At 38.0% G+C, this 15,531-nt stretch overlaps 1 protein-coding gene across 2 annotated transcripts in view; it reads left to right on the top strand.

Annotated features, from left to right (window-relative positions):
* The window catches only part of nrg3b (neuregulin 3b), a 205,997-nt gene that overhangs the window by 162,813 nt on the left and 27,653 nt on the right, over nucleotides 1-15,531 (top strand). The gene's annotated exons all lie outside the window — the stretch shown is intronic.

Raw genomic sequence — 15,531 nt, 5'->3', positions numbered from 1 at the left:
TGCTCTAATCAGTCTCCTTTTTCCCCCCAATCAGAGAGCAGGAAAATTCTTCTTTTGGGATAGACCTGCTGAGAGTCTGAATATGGATGTTAAACCCCCTGCAGCAGATATTAAACTCTCCGTTTGCAAAAAGTCTTTAAATTAAATATGTGTACTTGACGGTAAGCCCTTGTGTGTGCGATTAATTCTATTACCTGCGTTCAAGACCTAAACCTAGAATTCCGGAGGACCTCATTAATGAGGTTTTTAATAAGGATTAGGATGTCAGGGTTCTAGTGCCTTTCAGACAACTCTTACCTACCACTAGTGTTAATTTCGTCACCTATTTTTAATTTAGTCTTAGTCTTAGTCTTGTGCCAAATGTCCTTGTTAGTTTTAGTCATATTTAGTTATTCACATATCTTTTTTTGTTAGTCAAGTTTTAGTCGACGAAAAGTCTCGTCATTTTAGTCTAGTTTTAGTCAAAATCAAACTCAAGGTATCTTAGTCAAGTTTTAGTCGACTAAAAGTCTTTTAATTTTAGTCTAGTTTTAGTCAAAAAAGAAGTCAATATATTTTAGTCTAGGTTTAGTCAAAAAATTGTAGTCTTTTTTTAAAATAACATAACAATAAATAACTAACTAATAAAAATAATAATAAATAACTGAGATTATTACTGATACACATTTCAGTAAAAAAAAGTGTTTCACATATCTCAAACATTGGTTAAATGTCATAATTACCTGACAAAATACACTTGTTGTATGATTTTTGTTGAATGCAAATGTTAAACGTGTCTGGTTTTCAATTTCTGATTTAGGAGACACATTCACAAATGATTAACCCTTTCAGTGGTGAGTTTAAAATATTCTAGCGGACCCCTTATTTTAGAACGTTCGTCCTTATTGTTTCCATGGCGACGCATCAAGCTTGTCACGTGACACAACACAGACACAATAACACTGTATGACAGATAGATCGCTTTTATTTCGTTTTTCCTTTTTTTCCAGAATACTCACACACTTGCTTACCATGCCATGAACTATCTAATATTCCGATTCACAAATATGTATGAATTAGTATGTTTCGTCGTTTAAAACCCTATATAAATGATCTGGATCGTAATCTGTAACGTGAGATGGGCGCGGCCATGTTTGTTCGCGCTGCCGTTCAGAGAGAGTCCTGTCAGCCGTATTTACAGCACATATACATTCATCCGTTTCTCCCGAAATACATGCAAGTAAGTGGCCGGTGAACTAGAAGAGGAATAGAGTGAACTTTTTAGTTACTAAGCCTATGTGTATGTGACATGAATAAAACACATCGGCAAATTATATTTGAATAGATTGTTATTTGCTGCTTCCATAGACCTATGTGTGTATTTTACAAACTCTAAATGTCTCCTTTTACTAGTACTTATGTGTATTTAAATGTCTGAAACCTAAAATAAGCGTTATGTGGTTAAAAACACTGCATAGTTGTGATTGTATGACAAGCGCAGAGCTCGTCCGTCTCTGGCTCAGCGCCAGCCAGTTTGAATATTTTAAAGCCGTAACAGCTGATGAAAAAGCAGAGACGATTGTAGACGAAAATGAAGAGAGATTTTATCTTAGTTTTTATTTTATGCAAAACATTTTCGTCTCGTCTTTTTTCGTCAACAATAATGCATGTTAATTTAGTTTTAGTCAGCGTTTTTGGACAGTGGTGCAGTCTAGTCATCGTCTCGTCTTAGTCATGAAAAAAAAGGTCGTTGACGAACATATTTCGTCTCGTCTCGTCTGACGAAATTAACACTACCTACCACACAAACAAATCTTATTATTCCTTCATTTGTTATTTTCTGTGGTGCAGTAGCAGTGTGAAGAAGACAAAGTGCTCCCTGTGGAGCCGGAATGAGTTTTCTCTGTGAAGGGGCGTTACCTCTCTGTCACAGCAGGCACAGGAAATGCGGAGGTAATGAACGGTGACAATGACACGCCATGTCGCCCAGCCCACAAACCAGATGCTAACAAGAAAAGTGGCCACAGTCAGGGAATGATAAGGTGGCCGAAGTCTCGCAAAATGAAAGTAAAAACTTTCATATCCTGATAATTGCATTTTATCTTAAAGGGATAGTTCACCCAAAAAATTGTATGTTTATCTGCTTACCCCCAGGGCATCCAAAATGTAGGTGACTTTATTTCTTCAGGCGAACACAAACAAAGATTTTTCACTCAAACCGTTGCAGTCTGTCAGTCATATAATGGCAGTCAAAGGGATCCATGGCTTTGAAAGCCAAAAAAACATACTCAGACAAAACCAAATCAAACCCTGCAGCTTGTTTGAGGTCTTAACATGAAACAATCGGTCTGGATGCCCTGGGGGTAAGCAGATAAACATAAAATGTATCTGCTTACAAAAACATCAAACTATCCCTTTAGAGGAACACTCCACTTTTTTCGAAATAGGCTCATTCTCCAACTCCCCCCAAGTTAATAAATTGAGTTTTACCATTCAGCCGTTTGAAATCCATTCAGCCGTTCTCCTGTTCTGGCGATATCACTTTTAGCATAGCTTAGCATAGATCATTGAATCCTATTAGACCAATAGCATCGCGTTCAAAGATGACCAACGAGTTTCGATATTTGTCCTATTTAAAACAAGACTCTTCAAACTTCCTTGACTATTACTCCGGAATGGAAGTGTAGTTCCTAATCTTATCGTCCTGAAAAAATTGCAGCTTTACATTTTCCACCGGTATTAGTACACGCTATAATTACAGAAGAGTCAAGTTTTAAATAGGACAAATATCGAAACTCGTTGGTCATTTTTGAACGCGACGCTATTGGTCTAATAGGATTCAATGATCTATGCTAAGCTATGCTAAAAGTGATATCGCCAGAACAGGAGAACGGCTGAATGGATTTCAAAACAGTAAAAATCAGCTTATTAAATCGGGGGGAGTTGGAGAATGAGCCTATTTCCAAAAAAAGTGCTCATTTAAGGGAATAGTTCACCCCCAAATATTTGCATATTTTTTTACTCACCCTCATGATGTTCCAAACCTGTATGAGATTGTTTTCTGTGGTAAAAAAAAAAGTTTTTTTAAAGCTCTAGGAGGACAGTTTGCTTGTCTGTTAAAGGATTAGTTCACTCCAGAATTAAAATTTGATAATTTACTCACCCCATTGTAATCCAAGATTCATGTCTTTCTTTCTTCAGTCAAAAAGAAACATTCCAGGTTTTTTCTCCATGCAGTGGACTTTAATGGTGATCAGAGGGATGAAGGTCGAAACTGCAGTTTTTTGCAGCTTTAAATGACTCTACAAGGGTCTTATCTAGCGAAACAATTGTCATTTTCTAACAAAATAAAAATGTATGTACTTTTTAACCACAAATGCTCATCTTGCACTAGCTCTCTGATGTGCATCTATGACTTTATGCATTCGCGTTGGAAAGGTCAACACGTGATTAGTTCTTCATCTGTTTACTCCGGTTCAAAGAGGTAAAATTTCTCTTAAATTTTGTGCAAAGAGCGTTTGACTTTCTTTGCACATTTGCTTTGTAAACACTGGTTCGGTACTTCCACCTATGTCACGTGTCCTTTGCAACATGATTGCATAATGCATGAAGTCATAGATGCAGAGCTACTGCAAGACGAGCATTTGTGATTAAAAAGTATATAAATGTATTTATTTTTTTAGAAAATGACCAATCGTTTCGCTAGATGAGACCATTATTCCTCGGCTGGAAGCCCTTTGAAGTTGCAGTGAAACTGCCATTTGCACCTTCAACCAGTTGGCCACTACTGTATTGAAGTTCACTATATTGAGAAAAATCCTGGAATGTTTTCCTCAAAAACTTTAATTTCTTTTCGATTGAAGAAAGAAAGACATGAACATCTCGGATGACATAGGGGTGAGTAAATTATCAGAACATTTCAATTCTGGAGAGAACTAATCTTTTAAGGTCCGAAAATGACCAAGTCAAAACAACAAAAAGGCACAATTAAGTAGTCTACGATAGACCGATGTCTATTTTCCTCTCTAATGAGCTATTAATTACGGGAACTGATGCAACTCACTGATTCAGTAGGCAATAGGAACTAAATCAGTGAATCATTGAATCAAGTTGACAGTGAACTAATGACAGCAGCTCTCAAAACAGTATCTTACAGAGGAGGAAAATAGCCAGTTATAATGACATATTATATAATTATTAGATTTTTTTAGGAAAATATTGTATAAAATATTGTTTCATTATATAATTTTTGTTCCACAAGAAACTTAGTCATACAGGTTTGGAACAACATGAGGTTGAATAAATTATGACAGAATATTCATTTTTCATCACTTAAGCAACAGTTTTGACAATTCTCCTCACCTCACCTATCATTCATTTCTTTCAAGACACTGAAGAAGCATATTTACATAACATGGCATCAAATCTTATTATTCACAGACAGAATGCTTATTATTAGAGTGAAATTATGAGGTGTAAGCCAACATCATGAACATAGCCTCAAGCAGAACATATCCCAAAATGTGATGATAACAATGTGATGAGAAGCAAAATGTAAACACAAATAAACAGCTCTTTGGCAGGAAGACAAAAGGCTTCTAGACAATTGTGAGAACACACAGCACATTTACAAATGAAAAATGGGTCACTGAGGCAAATTTATGGATGGAAAGCTCATTATAGCAAAATTGTGCTTGAAAAACTACCTCCCAAAGTGCTCTTTCTTGCAACCTTATAGATTTATTCTTGTCCTCAGCTGACAGTGATGCATATGTACCAAACATTCTTGTAAACACACCAATATTTTCTTATTTATTCACCAGCAAGTTCCTAGAATAAAAAGCTATTTGTTAAACTTGCTATTGATTGGATTCTGATTTAATTTTCTGACACGCAAACCAAGGCAGAGATGTACAGAACGTCCCATGCTCTCAATATGCTCGGCACAAATATATATGACCCGTGAAACGCCTATTACCACTCACATTGTATCTCACAAATTTTACAGTGAATTATAGCTGCCACACAGACAGGTTATGGATTTTAGCCACTCCTGAGCTCCTTAAGCCTGCTTTTCCTCTTCCCAAAAGCTGTCCTTGACACATGGAGCTTGGTAGAGATTGGTGACAAGCCTTTCACTTTAGTCTTAGCTGTAGCTGCGGCTCAGACGGGTTTAAGATGGCTGCCCTTTACTTTCTGTCCTGAGAGGTGCTGGAGAGTGAAACGGGAGAAACTTGCACACCTCTCTGTGAGAGAGGACCTTAATCCGTCACCAGAACATCCAGCTAGTGTCCTAAATCTGGTAAACGGCCACTCACGAATTAGTGTGATTCTTAGAGTTTAATTTGAGTGTGTGTGTGTGTGTGTGTGTGTGTGTGTGTGTGTGTGTGTGTGTGTGTGTGTGTGTGTGTGTGTGTGTGTGTGTGTGTGTGTGTGTGTGTGTGTGTACCTGGTATTCATCACGTTGTGGGGACCAAATGTCCCCACAAGGATAGGAATACCAGTAAATTTTGACCTTGTGGGGACATTTCTCAGGTCCCCATGAGGAAACAGGCTTATAAATCATGTACAATGAGTTTTTTTGATGAAGTAAAAGTATGCACAATCTCCTGTGAGGGCTAGGTTTAGGTGTAGGGTAGGTGTAGGGCAATAGAAAGTACGGTTTGTACAGTATAAAAACCATTACACCTATGGAATGTCCCCATAAAACATGTAAACCCAACATGTGTGTGTGTGTGTGTGTGTGTGTGTGTGTGTGTGTGTGTGTGTGTGTGTGTGTGTGTGTGTGTGTGTTTGTGGGGCACGCTTGTGAGATCCTGTCCCTCTGAGCACACTCTCATCTTCAATTATTTTAGCTCAGTCATCCTGAATGCCGCCGACAGGATTAACATTGCTCAAGGAAATGTCAGAATCACAAATGTCGCTCACAAAGCCAACGTTGTCTTTATTTACGCAAAACAATTTTAAAACGCCAGAGAGCATGCGTTTTTTTGGCAGCGAGGTCACGTGAAAAATCTATGCTGTTGGCCGGATGAATAGAAGCGCATGAGCGCCGGGCCAGCGATGGAAAATGTGGGGATTGTTTGATCAGGCAAAGATGGCGAGAGCTGATGGCTGCCAAAATCCAGCGCCCGAAGCGCTTGTGTTCCGTCACGCAAGAGGAAGCACAGCGCCTCTGAACGCCAGGTTTGTTAACGCTGCCTGAGAAATGCTTTCTGATGCGATCGACAGCCTACTTAAAAATCTGAAGTTTTTTATTATGATACACCGTGATGAATTGCTGGATAATCAGTTTTATCCTCGATATGTTTGTCTGGTCTTCAGACCTTCATAAGAGCCGCTAATTAATGCACCAGATGCTTAAAAGTGCTGCTTTGGCCTGTCTAATTGGCTAACATACTTCCCATCCAAGCAAAGAGGGAATACCTATAGTAAATTTCTAGGAAAACTACCAGAAAAAAGACTGGAAGCAGCTCAGATAGACGGGTTTCCCCTGAGTGATCTTACATCTGCTTGTCTTACTCTGTACAGGCATTATCAGCCAAGCAGCAGCAGCATAAAAGAAAAACAAGCGTTTCTATGCTGTTAATATTCCTGACTGAACCGGGATGCGTCTCGCCCGGCCCCGGGATATTTTCTGCATATTCTGCAACGCTGGGGTGTTTAAGTTGAAACCATGTCCTCTGGACCTTTTGCTCCCTGCCACCCCAGGTTAGAGCATGTCCCATTTGTTCAGACGTGGCAGCGGCGCTTTGCCTCTGTGAATATCACTCGCGGGGATGTGAAGACGCCTGCTTGTGTTTTGTGAAAGAGGGAGCTGTCACTAAACTGAGGCAAACTTTCTGAGGATACTTCAGGGAGACACGGAGACCTAAAATGCCATGGTTCTTGTTGACACGGTTAACATATGCCACACACTTGAAGATTACACGATGGCTGCGGCATGTTTGAGCCCTTCAGCTTTAACAAATTAAATATGATTAAATAACAACTCTGTTTGTGTCATCAACACTAGAAACAGGCTGACACTATAAATTAGCAGCCACCTGTGAATTCCTGGCCTTGTTAGCATTCTGTGATGCCTGCAAGAGGTTAGAATAATGTTGGCATATACTCTATACAACCTGTAATTTCATTGAAAGCTTCCTTAGGGATGTGTGGCCTGCTTGAAGATACAGTTTCGTCTTTGTGTACAGAGTGAAAAACAATATTGACTCAGAGCAAATGTAATTCTGTTATTTCAGTTTGAAGTAAAGAGACGTCCGTCACACAGATAAGGCAGCTGCAGATAAAGCATACGTGTTTGTCTTAAAGAAAATAAGATAAGACGTGAATTTAATTAGAAGCTTAATATGGTCAGTACAGCCTCCGGCACTAAAATTTCTGAAATCTTGATTGGTGGTCTACGATAACAACCTTCGCATTAATAACAAGATTGAATTAATAGAAATTAGCTCTGTTCGCATGGAAAAAACTGTATTTGGGAACAAGCTACCCTGTAATTAGTTGTCAATCAAATGCATTGATTTTTAAAGGGATGCGCCTAAAACTTTGAATCTGTGAATGATTTTTCTTTGCAGGGAGTTAATGGACTCTGAGGCTTCAGAGATTCTTAGCAACATTTACCATCTCGTTGGCAACAATGCCCATCGCACGCATTTCTGTGCTTACGTCGAATCCAGTAGGCACTAAGCCCACAAACACGTCAAGTTACCATGGTGAACGTTACCACAGAGATGCAGAACCTATGAACGTCTTATCGGCACGTTGATTCCATCAGTGTCCACCTCTATCCTCCCCTGCAGGGGAACAGCAAATTAAATAAAATGGCATGATGAATACATCAAAGCGGCTTGATTAAAAAGGAAAGGATTAACCAGAGTCTATATATAAAGACTGAGAGACGGAGGAATGATGGGAAAGACAATATCGCAATTTAACGGAATTACACTTATTGCCCTGACTGCAGAAGGGCCATGTAAATGATATTAAGGAGGATAAGCTTTTAAACACCTCTGAGACAGACTGCCGCTCTCACAGCTTCATTGGATTATCTCGCTATATCTGATGAAAAATGAGATATTCATGCTTTCATTGTAAAGAGACATGCACTGGCAGTTCAGCTTGGGTGTCTTTGCACGTGTGCCAGCTTGCGTTATGATCCCTGCAAACATATGCGCACTTTCACGCCGGATCACATTCGACACCTACCTGAGCAATCACCATTGACCTAAAAACAACTGCAGAAATGTGTGACAAAAAAGCATTTAGTTCCCATTGACACCTGTGTGATCGCTAGTCTTGACAGGAACAGTTTAGTGTTGTGTGAGCGACAGGAACAGAGCCCTGCTTTATTTACCCAACTGTGATCACCCTTTTATCAGAGGCCCCACGGAATAGCACCTGTGTGTGTGTCAGAGCTGTGAAGTCACGTGTGAAGATGGCCATCAATGTCTCTCTCCCTTCTTCCATGTGCCCTTCAGATGGTCGCTGATCCTCACGCTGGTGGCTAGACTCCACACAAACTGTTTTGTGACATAACGCTGTGCTTCCTCTTATCTCTAACCAGTGCTCTGGCATGACAATGCCGTCGTCAGGAGAACTCCCGGTTGAGTATTTGCGCTTCCGCAAGTAAAAGCTTAGGGGGACTTATCTACTCATGCGTGATTACCATTTTAATAGGTTTATTTTCGAGGCGAGCTTTTGTGGTTTAAAAAGCATGTGAAAAGTAGAAAAACTCTTAGTTTAACAAAGCTCAGGGTAAATGTATGGCTCCTTAAAGAAGATGTATTTATTCTTTACTGTCTTGCTTGTTTCTATACACACAGTATTTCATATGTGGGGTTTTATTCAACTACAGGCATTTTTGTCCCTGTTGAATGAAATAAGAATATAAGAGTATTTTCTAGTGGTGGGCCGTTATCGGCGTTAACGTGCTGTGTTAACGTGAGACTCTTATCGGGCGATAAAAAAAATATCGCCGTTAATCTATTGTCAAAGTTGGGTTGGGAGCTGGGTCTAAACTACGCAAGATATGATGACTTTCACCTTGATATTTTAGCGCGGATGACGTATAACTAGTGGAATTGCACTGTAGGGGGCGAGAACGAGTCTTCAACTTCTGTGAAATTACCACATCAAATAAGACGTGCAAACATGGATGCAGCTATGAAGCCGCTTCAGGGCAGGTGCGTTGCTAGACCCTTTTTACTGGGGCACGTGCCCCAGTGAAATCTGCTGTGCCCCAGTAAAATCTCAAGTTTGAGTTATAATTTACTTTGATAATCCCGAAATAAAGACATTAAACTATATGCAACAACTGAATTGACGCTTCTAAAAGCAACGCAGTTTAATGGAAGACTATGCACGCAGAAATCCATGCCCGCGCACGTCGTGCAGCCTTTTGCGCAGAAGTACTTGGTTACACAAGTTTGTATAGGTAATTATGTTGTAAATGCAATTGTCAAGCAGTTTGTGATGCATTTTGGAAACAAGAGATGAGCGCCTGATCTAATGCGCCTCCTGGCCCGTTCTCGAAGACTTACTTTTAGTCATTATTTGGGTAGTATACATATTCTGAATGCCTTCAGCAGAATTCAAATTAGCCATTTTAATCTAGATTAATCTAGATTAAAAAATATTAATCTATGCCCACCCTTAGTATTTTCACACTCTAGTTATTTGACATGGTTCTTTTTTGCACTGAAATCATGAATGTGTTTAATGTGATGGAAATGTCAGTGGAAATGACATTTTTATAGCTCCTTTGTCTGGCTAAGGCTAACTCTCATAAATACACATTGATAACTATTTTTAAAAAATTACTTAAATGTAATGCTATTTCCATTGCTATGATATATATAGTTAAATCAAATATAAATATAATAGATTGGGATTAGTAAGACTTGAAATGTTTTTTAAAGAAGTCGCTTTTGCTCATCAAGGCTGCATTTATTGGATTTAGGGATTTTTTTGATGCTGAAAAAACAGCATTTATTAAAAAAAAATGGAAATATTTTGTAATTATATACACTATTGTTCAAAGGTTTGGGGGCTTTTTCTCTCTTTTTTGGAAAGAAATTAATACTTTTATTCAGAAAAGATGTGTTAAATTGATAAAAAGTAATAGCAAAGACATATTATTAGAAAATATTCTGTTTTTAATAAATGCTTTCTTTTTAACTTTTTATTCATCAAAGAATGCTGAAAAGGGTATCACAGGTTCCAAAAAATTAAGCAGCACAACTGTACCCAACATTGATTTCTGAAGGTTCATGTGACACTAAAGACTGGAGTAATGACGCTAAAAATTCTGCTTTGATTACAGAAATAAATAATATTTGAAATTATATTTTAAAAAATCTTATTTTAAATAGCAATAATATATCACTTTTACTTTTTTCTGTATTTTGAATCAAATAAATGCAGCCTTGGTGAGCATGCAAAACTGCTTCAAAAACATAAAAAATCTTGATCCCCAAAAAATGAAAAAATAAAATAAAATAAAATAAAATAAATCCCAAACACATATATTTAAAAAATATATGTAATATATATATATATATATATATATATATATATATATATACAACATTAATCATATATAAAAATTAATATATTTACATGTATTTCTTAAATATACACATTTATGTGTGTATTTCTATATACAATATACAAATATACACAGTACACACACACACATATATTATGTAAACACAAACTTTTATTTTGCATGTGATTAATCGCAAATAATCAATTTGACAGTACTATTGTATATATTATATTTTAATACTATTTGATAATATTTTTATTTTGCATAATGTATATAATACTTGATACTACGGGCTGTTGAATGCTTGAATCTGATTGGCTGATGAACGTTCTAATGGTGTGCATTATTTTCAGGGAAACGCACAGCGAACGTAGTTCCAGGCAGCTCTTGACCGCATTACATATCTATATCACTTCGCCACACCATTTCTGTTATTTCAAAGGTCCTTACTGCCTAAAACAGCAAAATAACCAAAACCCACAACTACACTGGCCAAACAAATAACTACAGGATAAAAACGACAGATTATTTCCATTGTTTTGCCACAAAATTACGTTTTATTATGTACAGAAAGCATACTCTATTTCTCCCTCTCTCTCTCGCTTACAGACGCACACACACACAGTTTGCACGCACCTTAGCATACGCGCTAATGTTGTTAGCAATGTTCTGACAATTAAAAACTTAAAAACTACATGACAGTTCTCATTTGCGAGGTAACAACAGCGTGGTCTTGAAGAAAATGATCTTAAAGTTTCACTATTAGGAGAGACACTGCTTCTGATCACTTTTGAAAGACGCACAGACTCAGAAAGGTAATTCACAAGCTTAATATCTCTCTCCCTCTCTCTTGCCGTCTGTCTGCATGTCTGTCGGTCTGTCTAAACTTCATGATTAACTGCATTAGTTTGCTATCAAACGCTCAAGTGTCATTGCTAGGTCTAAAATTACGTTTTGGAATTAGTATCGAAGGCATTGGATGAGCTGCGTAAGAAATTAATCCTACTCACAATAGCGTTTTAAGGACAAAACCGGACGAATGTCTTGAAATATATCATCTGATCGATGTCTCGAGTTGTGGTAACCGTAGTATAAGCGGAATAATTGACTTCGGTCCGTTGAATTCTACGAAAATAATGCACACCCGATGTGTAATGGGCAATCCGCTTCGCCTCACCACCTCGGGTGTGCTTTATTTTCTAAGAATTCAACGGCCCGTCGTCAATTATTCCTCACATAATAAACACATTTCTCATATTTTTGCTTTTGTCAAAACTTTATTAAGGGTATAATTGTTAGGAGTGGTAGAAATAATGCTATGGCTGTAAAAGAGTCTGAATATTTGAATTCTTTTTTTTTATAATAGAATAATTGGTTTTCACACAATAATGGATGTGTTTATGTTTATTTCATTATTTGCTTAGATTATAGTCATTTAAAATGAAATAGTTCATATTTTTATAGTGGATAGTTTCATAGTTTATTATTGCAAGTCTGAGACAAGGACAAATCAATAAACGTTAATAATAAACGGCATTTAAAATATAGCTAAATTAAATAATGAAGGTATAGTAAAACACTTGTTGAAGAGGTAGGAAACTGCTCCTTGTTTGTGTGCTGAATTTGATAAGCAAGGTTGTCTAGCAAACAAACAACCTGAATAGTGAAGTGGGCATCAGTCAATGTCATTCAACAAATAAAACCATTCTGTTACAATGCCCACTTTCTCCCTCCTTTTCCGCAAACCCAGACAGATACATATGAATATGTATTGGCCGTGTGATAATAGAGAAGCCAGGTTCTTCTTAAACAGCACTTTTTTGACAGGGATGCTGGGTAAGGAACAATTGAACAGAGATTGTTTCCAATACCTGCCTTATTTTAGCCTCCCTATCCATCAATAATACTAGAAGATGTCAGGATCAGATTGCACCTTATTTATGGAGAAAAGTTGTCACCGGATCTTGAGAAGGGATGACAATATCTTTGTACAGTATGTGGGTGTGTGAATGTGGGTAGTATATGTAGCTCCCACATGCAAGCCACAAGCTCAGTCTGTTATGTGGGAGCTGTTTGACAGGGAGGAAAAAATACCACCACGCACATCCCACTCTCAGGCACGCTTTCCTGCACAAACAAGCTCACCTGTTTATTCCAACTTACATTGACATACCTTCAAAGCTGAAGTGTATATTCAGCGCCACTAGAATCACCAAATGCTATTGCAAAATGATTGTTTTCAAAGAGGTTTCCCTCAGAAAACTCTGCCTGTCCGTTATTAGTCAGGAAAAGCAGAGTGCTCCGCCCCCAAACTCACCCCATTGGCTGAGCCACTGTTGCCGTGCGAGGCAGGTCGGAATTCTCAAACAAACAGAGCAATGTTTTGATAGGTCCACAGAGACACACAGTGTTTACACATTTCAGGGAAATCGCCCCACCAATGGCTTACTTTTAGTCGCATCTGCTATTAGGCTGGGACGAGAGTATTTTAACACTGAAAAAATTACACACTTCAGCTTTAATTAACAAGCTGTGTGGTAGTCAAATGCGAGTCCTGCTCATTGCCTTGGCCTCCTTCGGGGGAGATATATCCTTTCTCTCTTTTTCTCTCTAGCTGTAATTTAACCAACGGGGGCACGATCATTGATGCCAAGCAACACATCCTTGAATGATAATGAAAAGCCATGAAGCAGATGCAGAAATTCTAGTTTACAATGTTGTTTACTCTGTAGGCACCTCGAATGTCATAAACACATGCGCGCACAGTGATTTTTCTTTCCTCCGATACCAAGCAAACAATGATGCATGAAATCATTTGTCGGTTTGTTTTCTCGGTATACGCCTAAAAGCTCTACAGTATCGTCTAACAAAAAAGAGGAGAAAGGGGAGAAACAAACAAATAGGCTGCCGACAGTCACGGCCGTCATTCTGCCGTCAACATGTGAGTCAGTGTTAACTAGACGGTGAGCTAACAGAGCGCAAGAGAGCAGGAGATGAGACCACACTTCATGCTCCTCACCTGTTTTCGTGACTGTAATTACAGTCTAACCATGTTTTCCCTCTTTGCAGACATTTTACAGACTCTTCCTCATTTCTTTCAGCAAATCTCAGACATGCTTCTCCAAGCCAGACACACAGACAGCATTGAGTCTAGGCAGCTATCGCACACACACTGCAGACGAAGCCAGATGAAACAACATCAGGATCATTCTGTTAAGGGTTTATTTGATGCTTCTCAGCCCGCATGCTTGTTGTTTCCTTTTGTGATGCGTCATTATCATGGTATGCCTCAAAATTACGTTAGCGTTGCACAGGAGAGAAGTGATCACAGAGGCAGATCTCAGAATTGGGCAATTTTCTGGTAAACATGTGCCGAATAAAAGGTGCAATGCTGCTGTTAAATGGAGATGAGTCTGTTTGCAGAATCGGAGGTGTGTTGTATTTGTATTGCACACAGGAAGACTACAGATGTTGGGTTAAGACATAAAATAAAAAATGCAAAGAAAGGGTGAGAGAGATGGAGAGAGCGATTAGAAGATGTCTGAAATGCTTTAGCTGGAGGGCGGCTGGTTCCTCCGCACACAGATGCAGAGCACACTGCTACTTTTGGAAGAAGTCCCCTGTTTCACATAGATCTCACAGTAAGAGTCAAGTCAAATGCCTTCGTCTTTTCCTTACGGTCCCATAGCTCAGTGGGGATGTGACATAAATGTCAAGACTGTGTTATCTGTGCGAGTGCAGGCACCACTGAGCTCTGGACAGACCCGCCCTGTTATCCCTACTTTTCTTCTTCTTCTTTCTTGTCCCTATCACCCCTCCCTCTTTTACTTGCTCGTCTTTTTCTGCATGAGGCTAATTTATAACATTTCTGGTTATTCGGATTTCTAATGCTTAGTCAATCTCTCTGTGAAAATGACATAATGATGGATGGAAATGTGGACGCGGTATTATAAATGCCACATCTGTATTCTAAATGGGTTGGCATGACATGTCAAGCAGTGACAGTGGTGCCCTGCAGTGTGACATGCTCCTTCTAGAACTATTTTAAACATTTTTCTACTTCCTGTATAATTAGATCATGCTGTTTTTTTATGATGTTATATTAGTTGAGAGACTGCATGGAATATTTGGATTCTTAAAAATGTATATCACACCACAGGACTATTTAAACGGGTATTTCAGGCTAAAATGAAAATTTAATGTATAGATAAAACACTGAATCTTCTACTGTGTGTGAGTAAATAATGACGATATATTAATGTTTTGGTAAATTAAACTATGCCTGACTATTATTAGAGGTGTGAACACAACTAATAGGTAATTAAAAATAAAGGGTGATGCAAAGAGGGCATATGAAAATGTAAACTATGCCTGGAATATACACTACCATTCAAAAATGTTTGGGGTCTGTAATAGGGATGGGTAAAAAAATATAGATTTCTTGATTTTAATTGATTCTAATTTTTACGAAATTATATTGATTCTTAAATACCTTAGAATCGATTAGTCTAGCCTGTTTTTTTTTTTTTTAGTTAATGAACAGAACATTGTAGCGCACCTCCTGTCCAATAAATCAAAATGAGCTTTGTTACTTTTGATATGAAACATAGTCTCAGATTAAAAATTTTTTATAGAATAAATAGAACAGAATAAATACCATTTTGGCGCTGTTTAATGAGGAGTGACAGATCTCTGTAGTGCCTCAGTTCAAGAGAAGTTCCTCCGCTTTATACAGTTACAGCACAAAGTAAACATGAATAAACATTCGAAGGTATGTTATATATAAAAAAAAAGAGTACATCTTACCAAAATCTCATGTAATCGCTCATTCAGTGTTTAAACTGCGGAAACATGTCAGTGTAACAGCTTGTAAACAATATAACAAACTGTAAAAAACAATTCTGTGAGCATAACTTTGTTTGTCAGCTAGATAAATGAATTCCAGAGAAAAGCATTTTGCTAAATATATGTATATAAATAACATATTCCTCATAATTTCT

This window comes from Garra rufa, chromosome 22 (genome assembly GCF_049309525.1).
Source record: "Garra rufa chromosome 22, GarRuf1.0, whole genome shotgun sequence".
Classification (NCBI taxonomy): Eukaryota; Metazoa; Chordata; class Actinopteri; order Cypriniformes; family Cyprinidae; genus Garra; species Garra rufa.
Note: the sequence above shows the minus strand (reverse complement) of the source record. Positions and strands in the feature narration are given on the sequence as shown.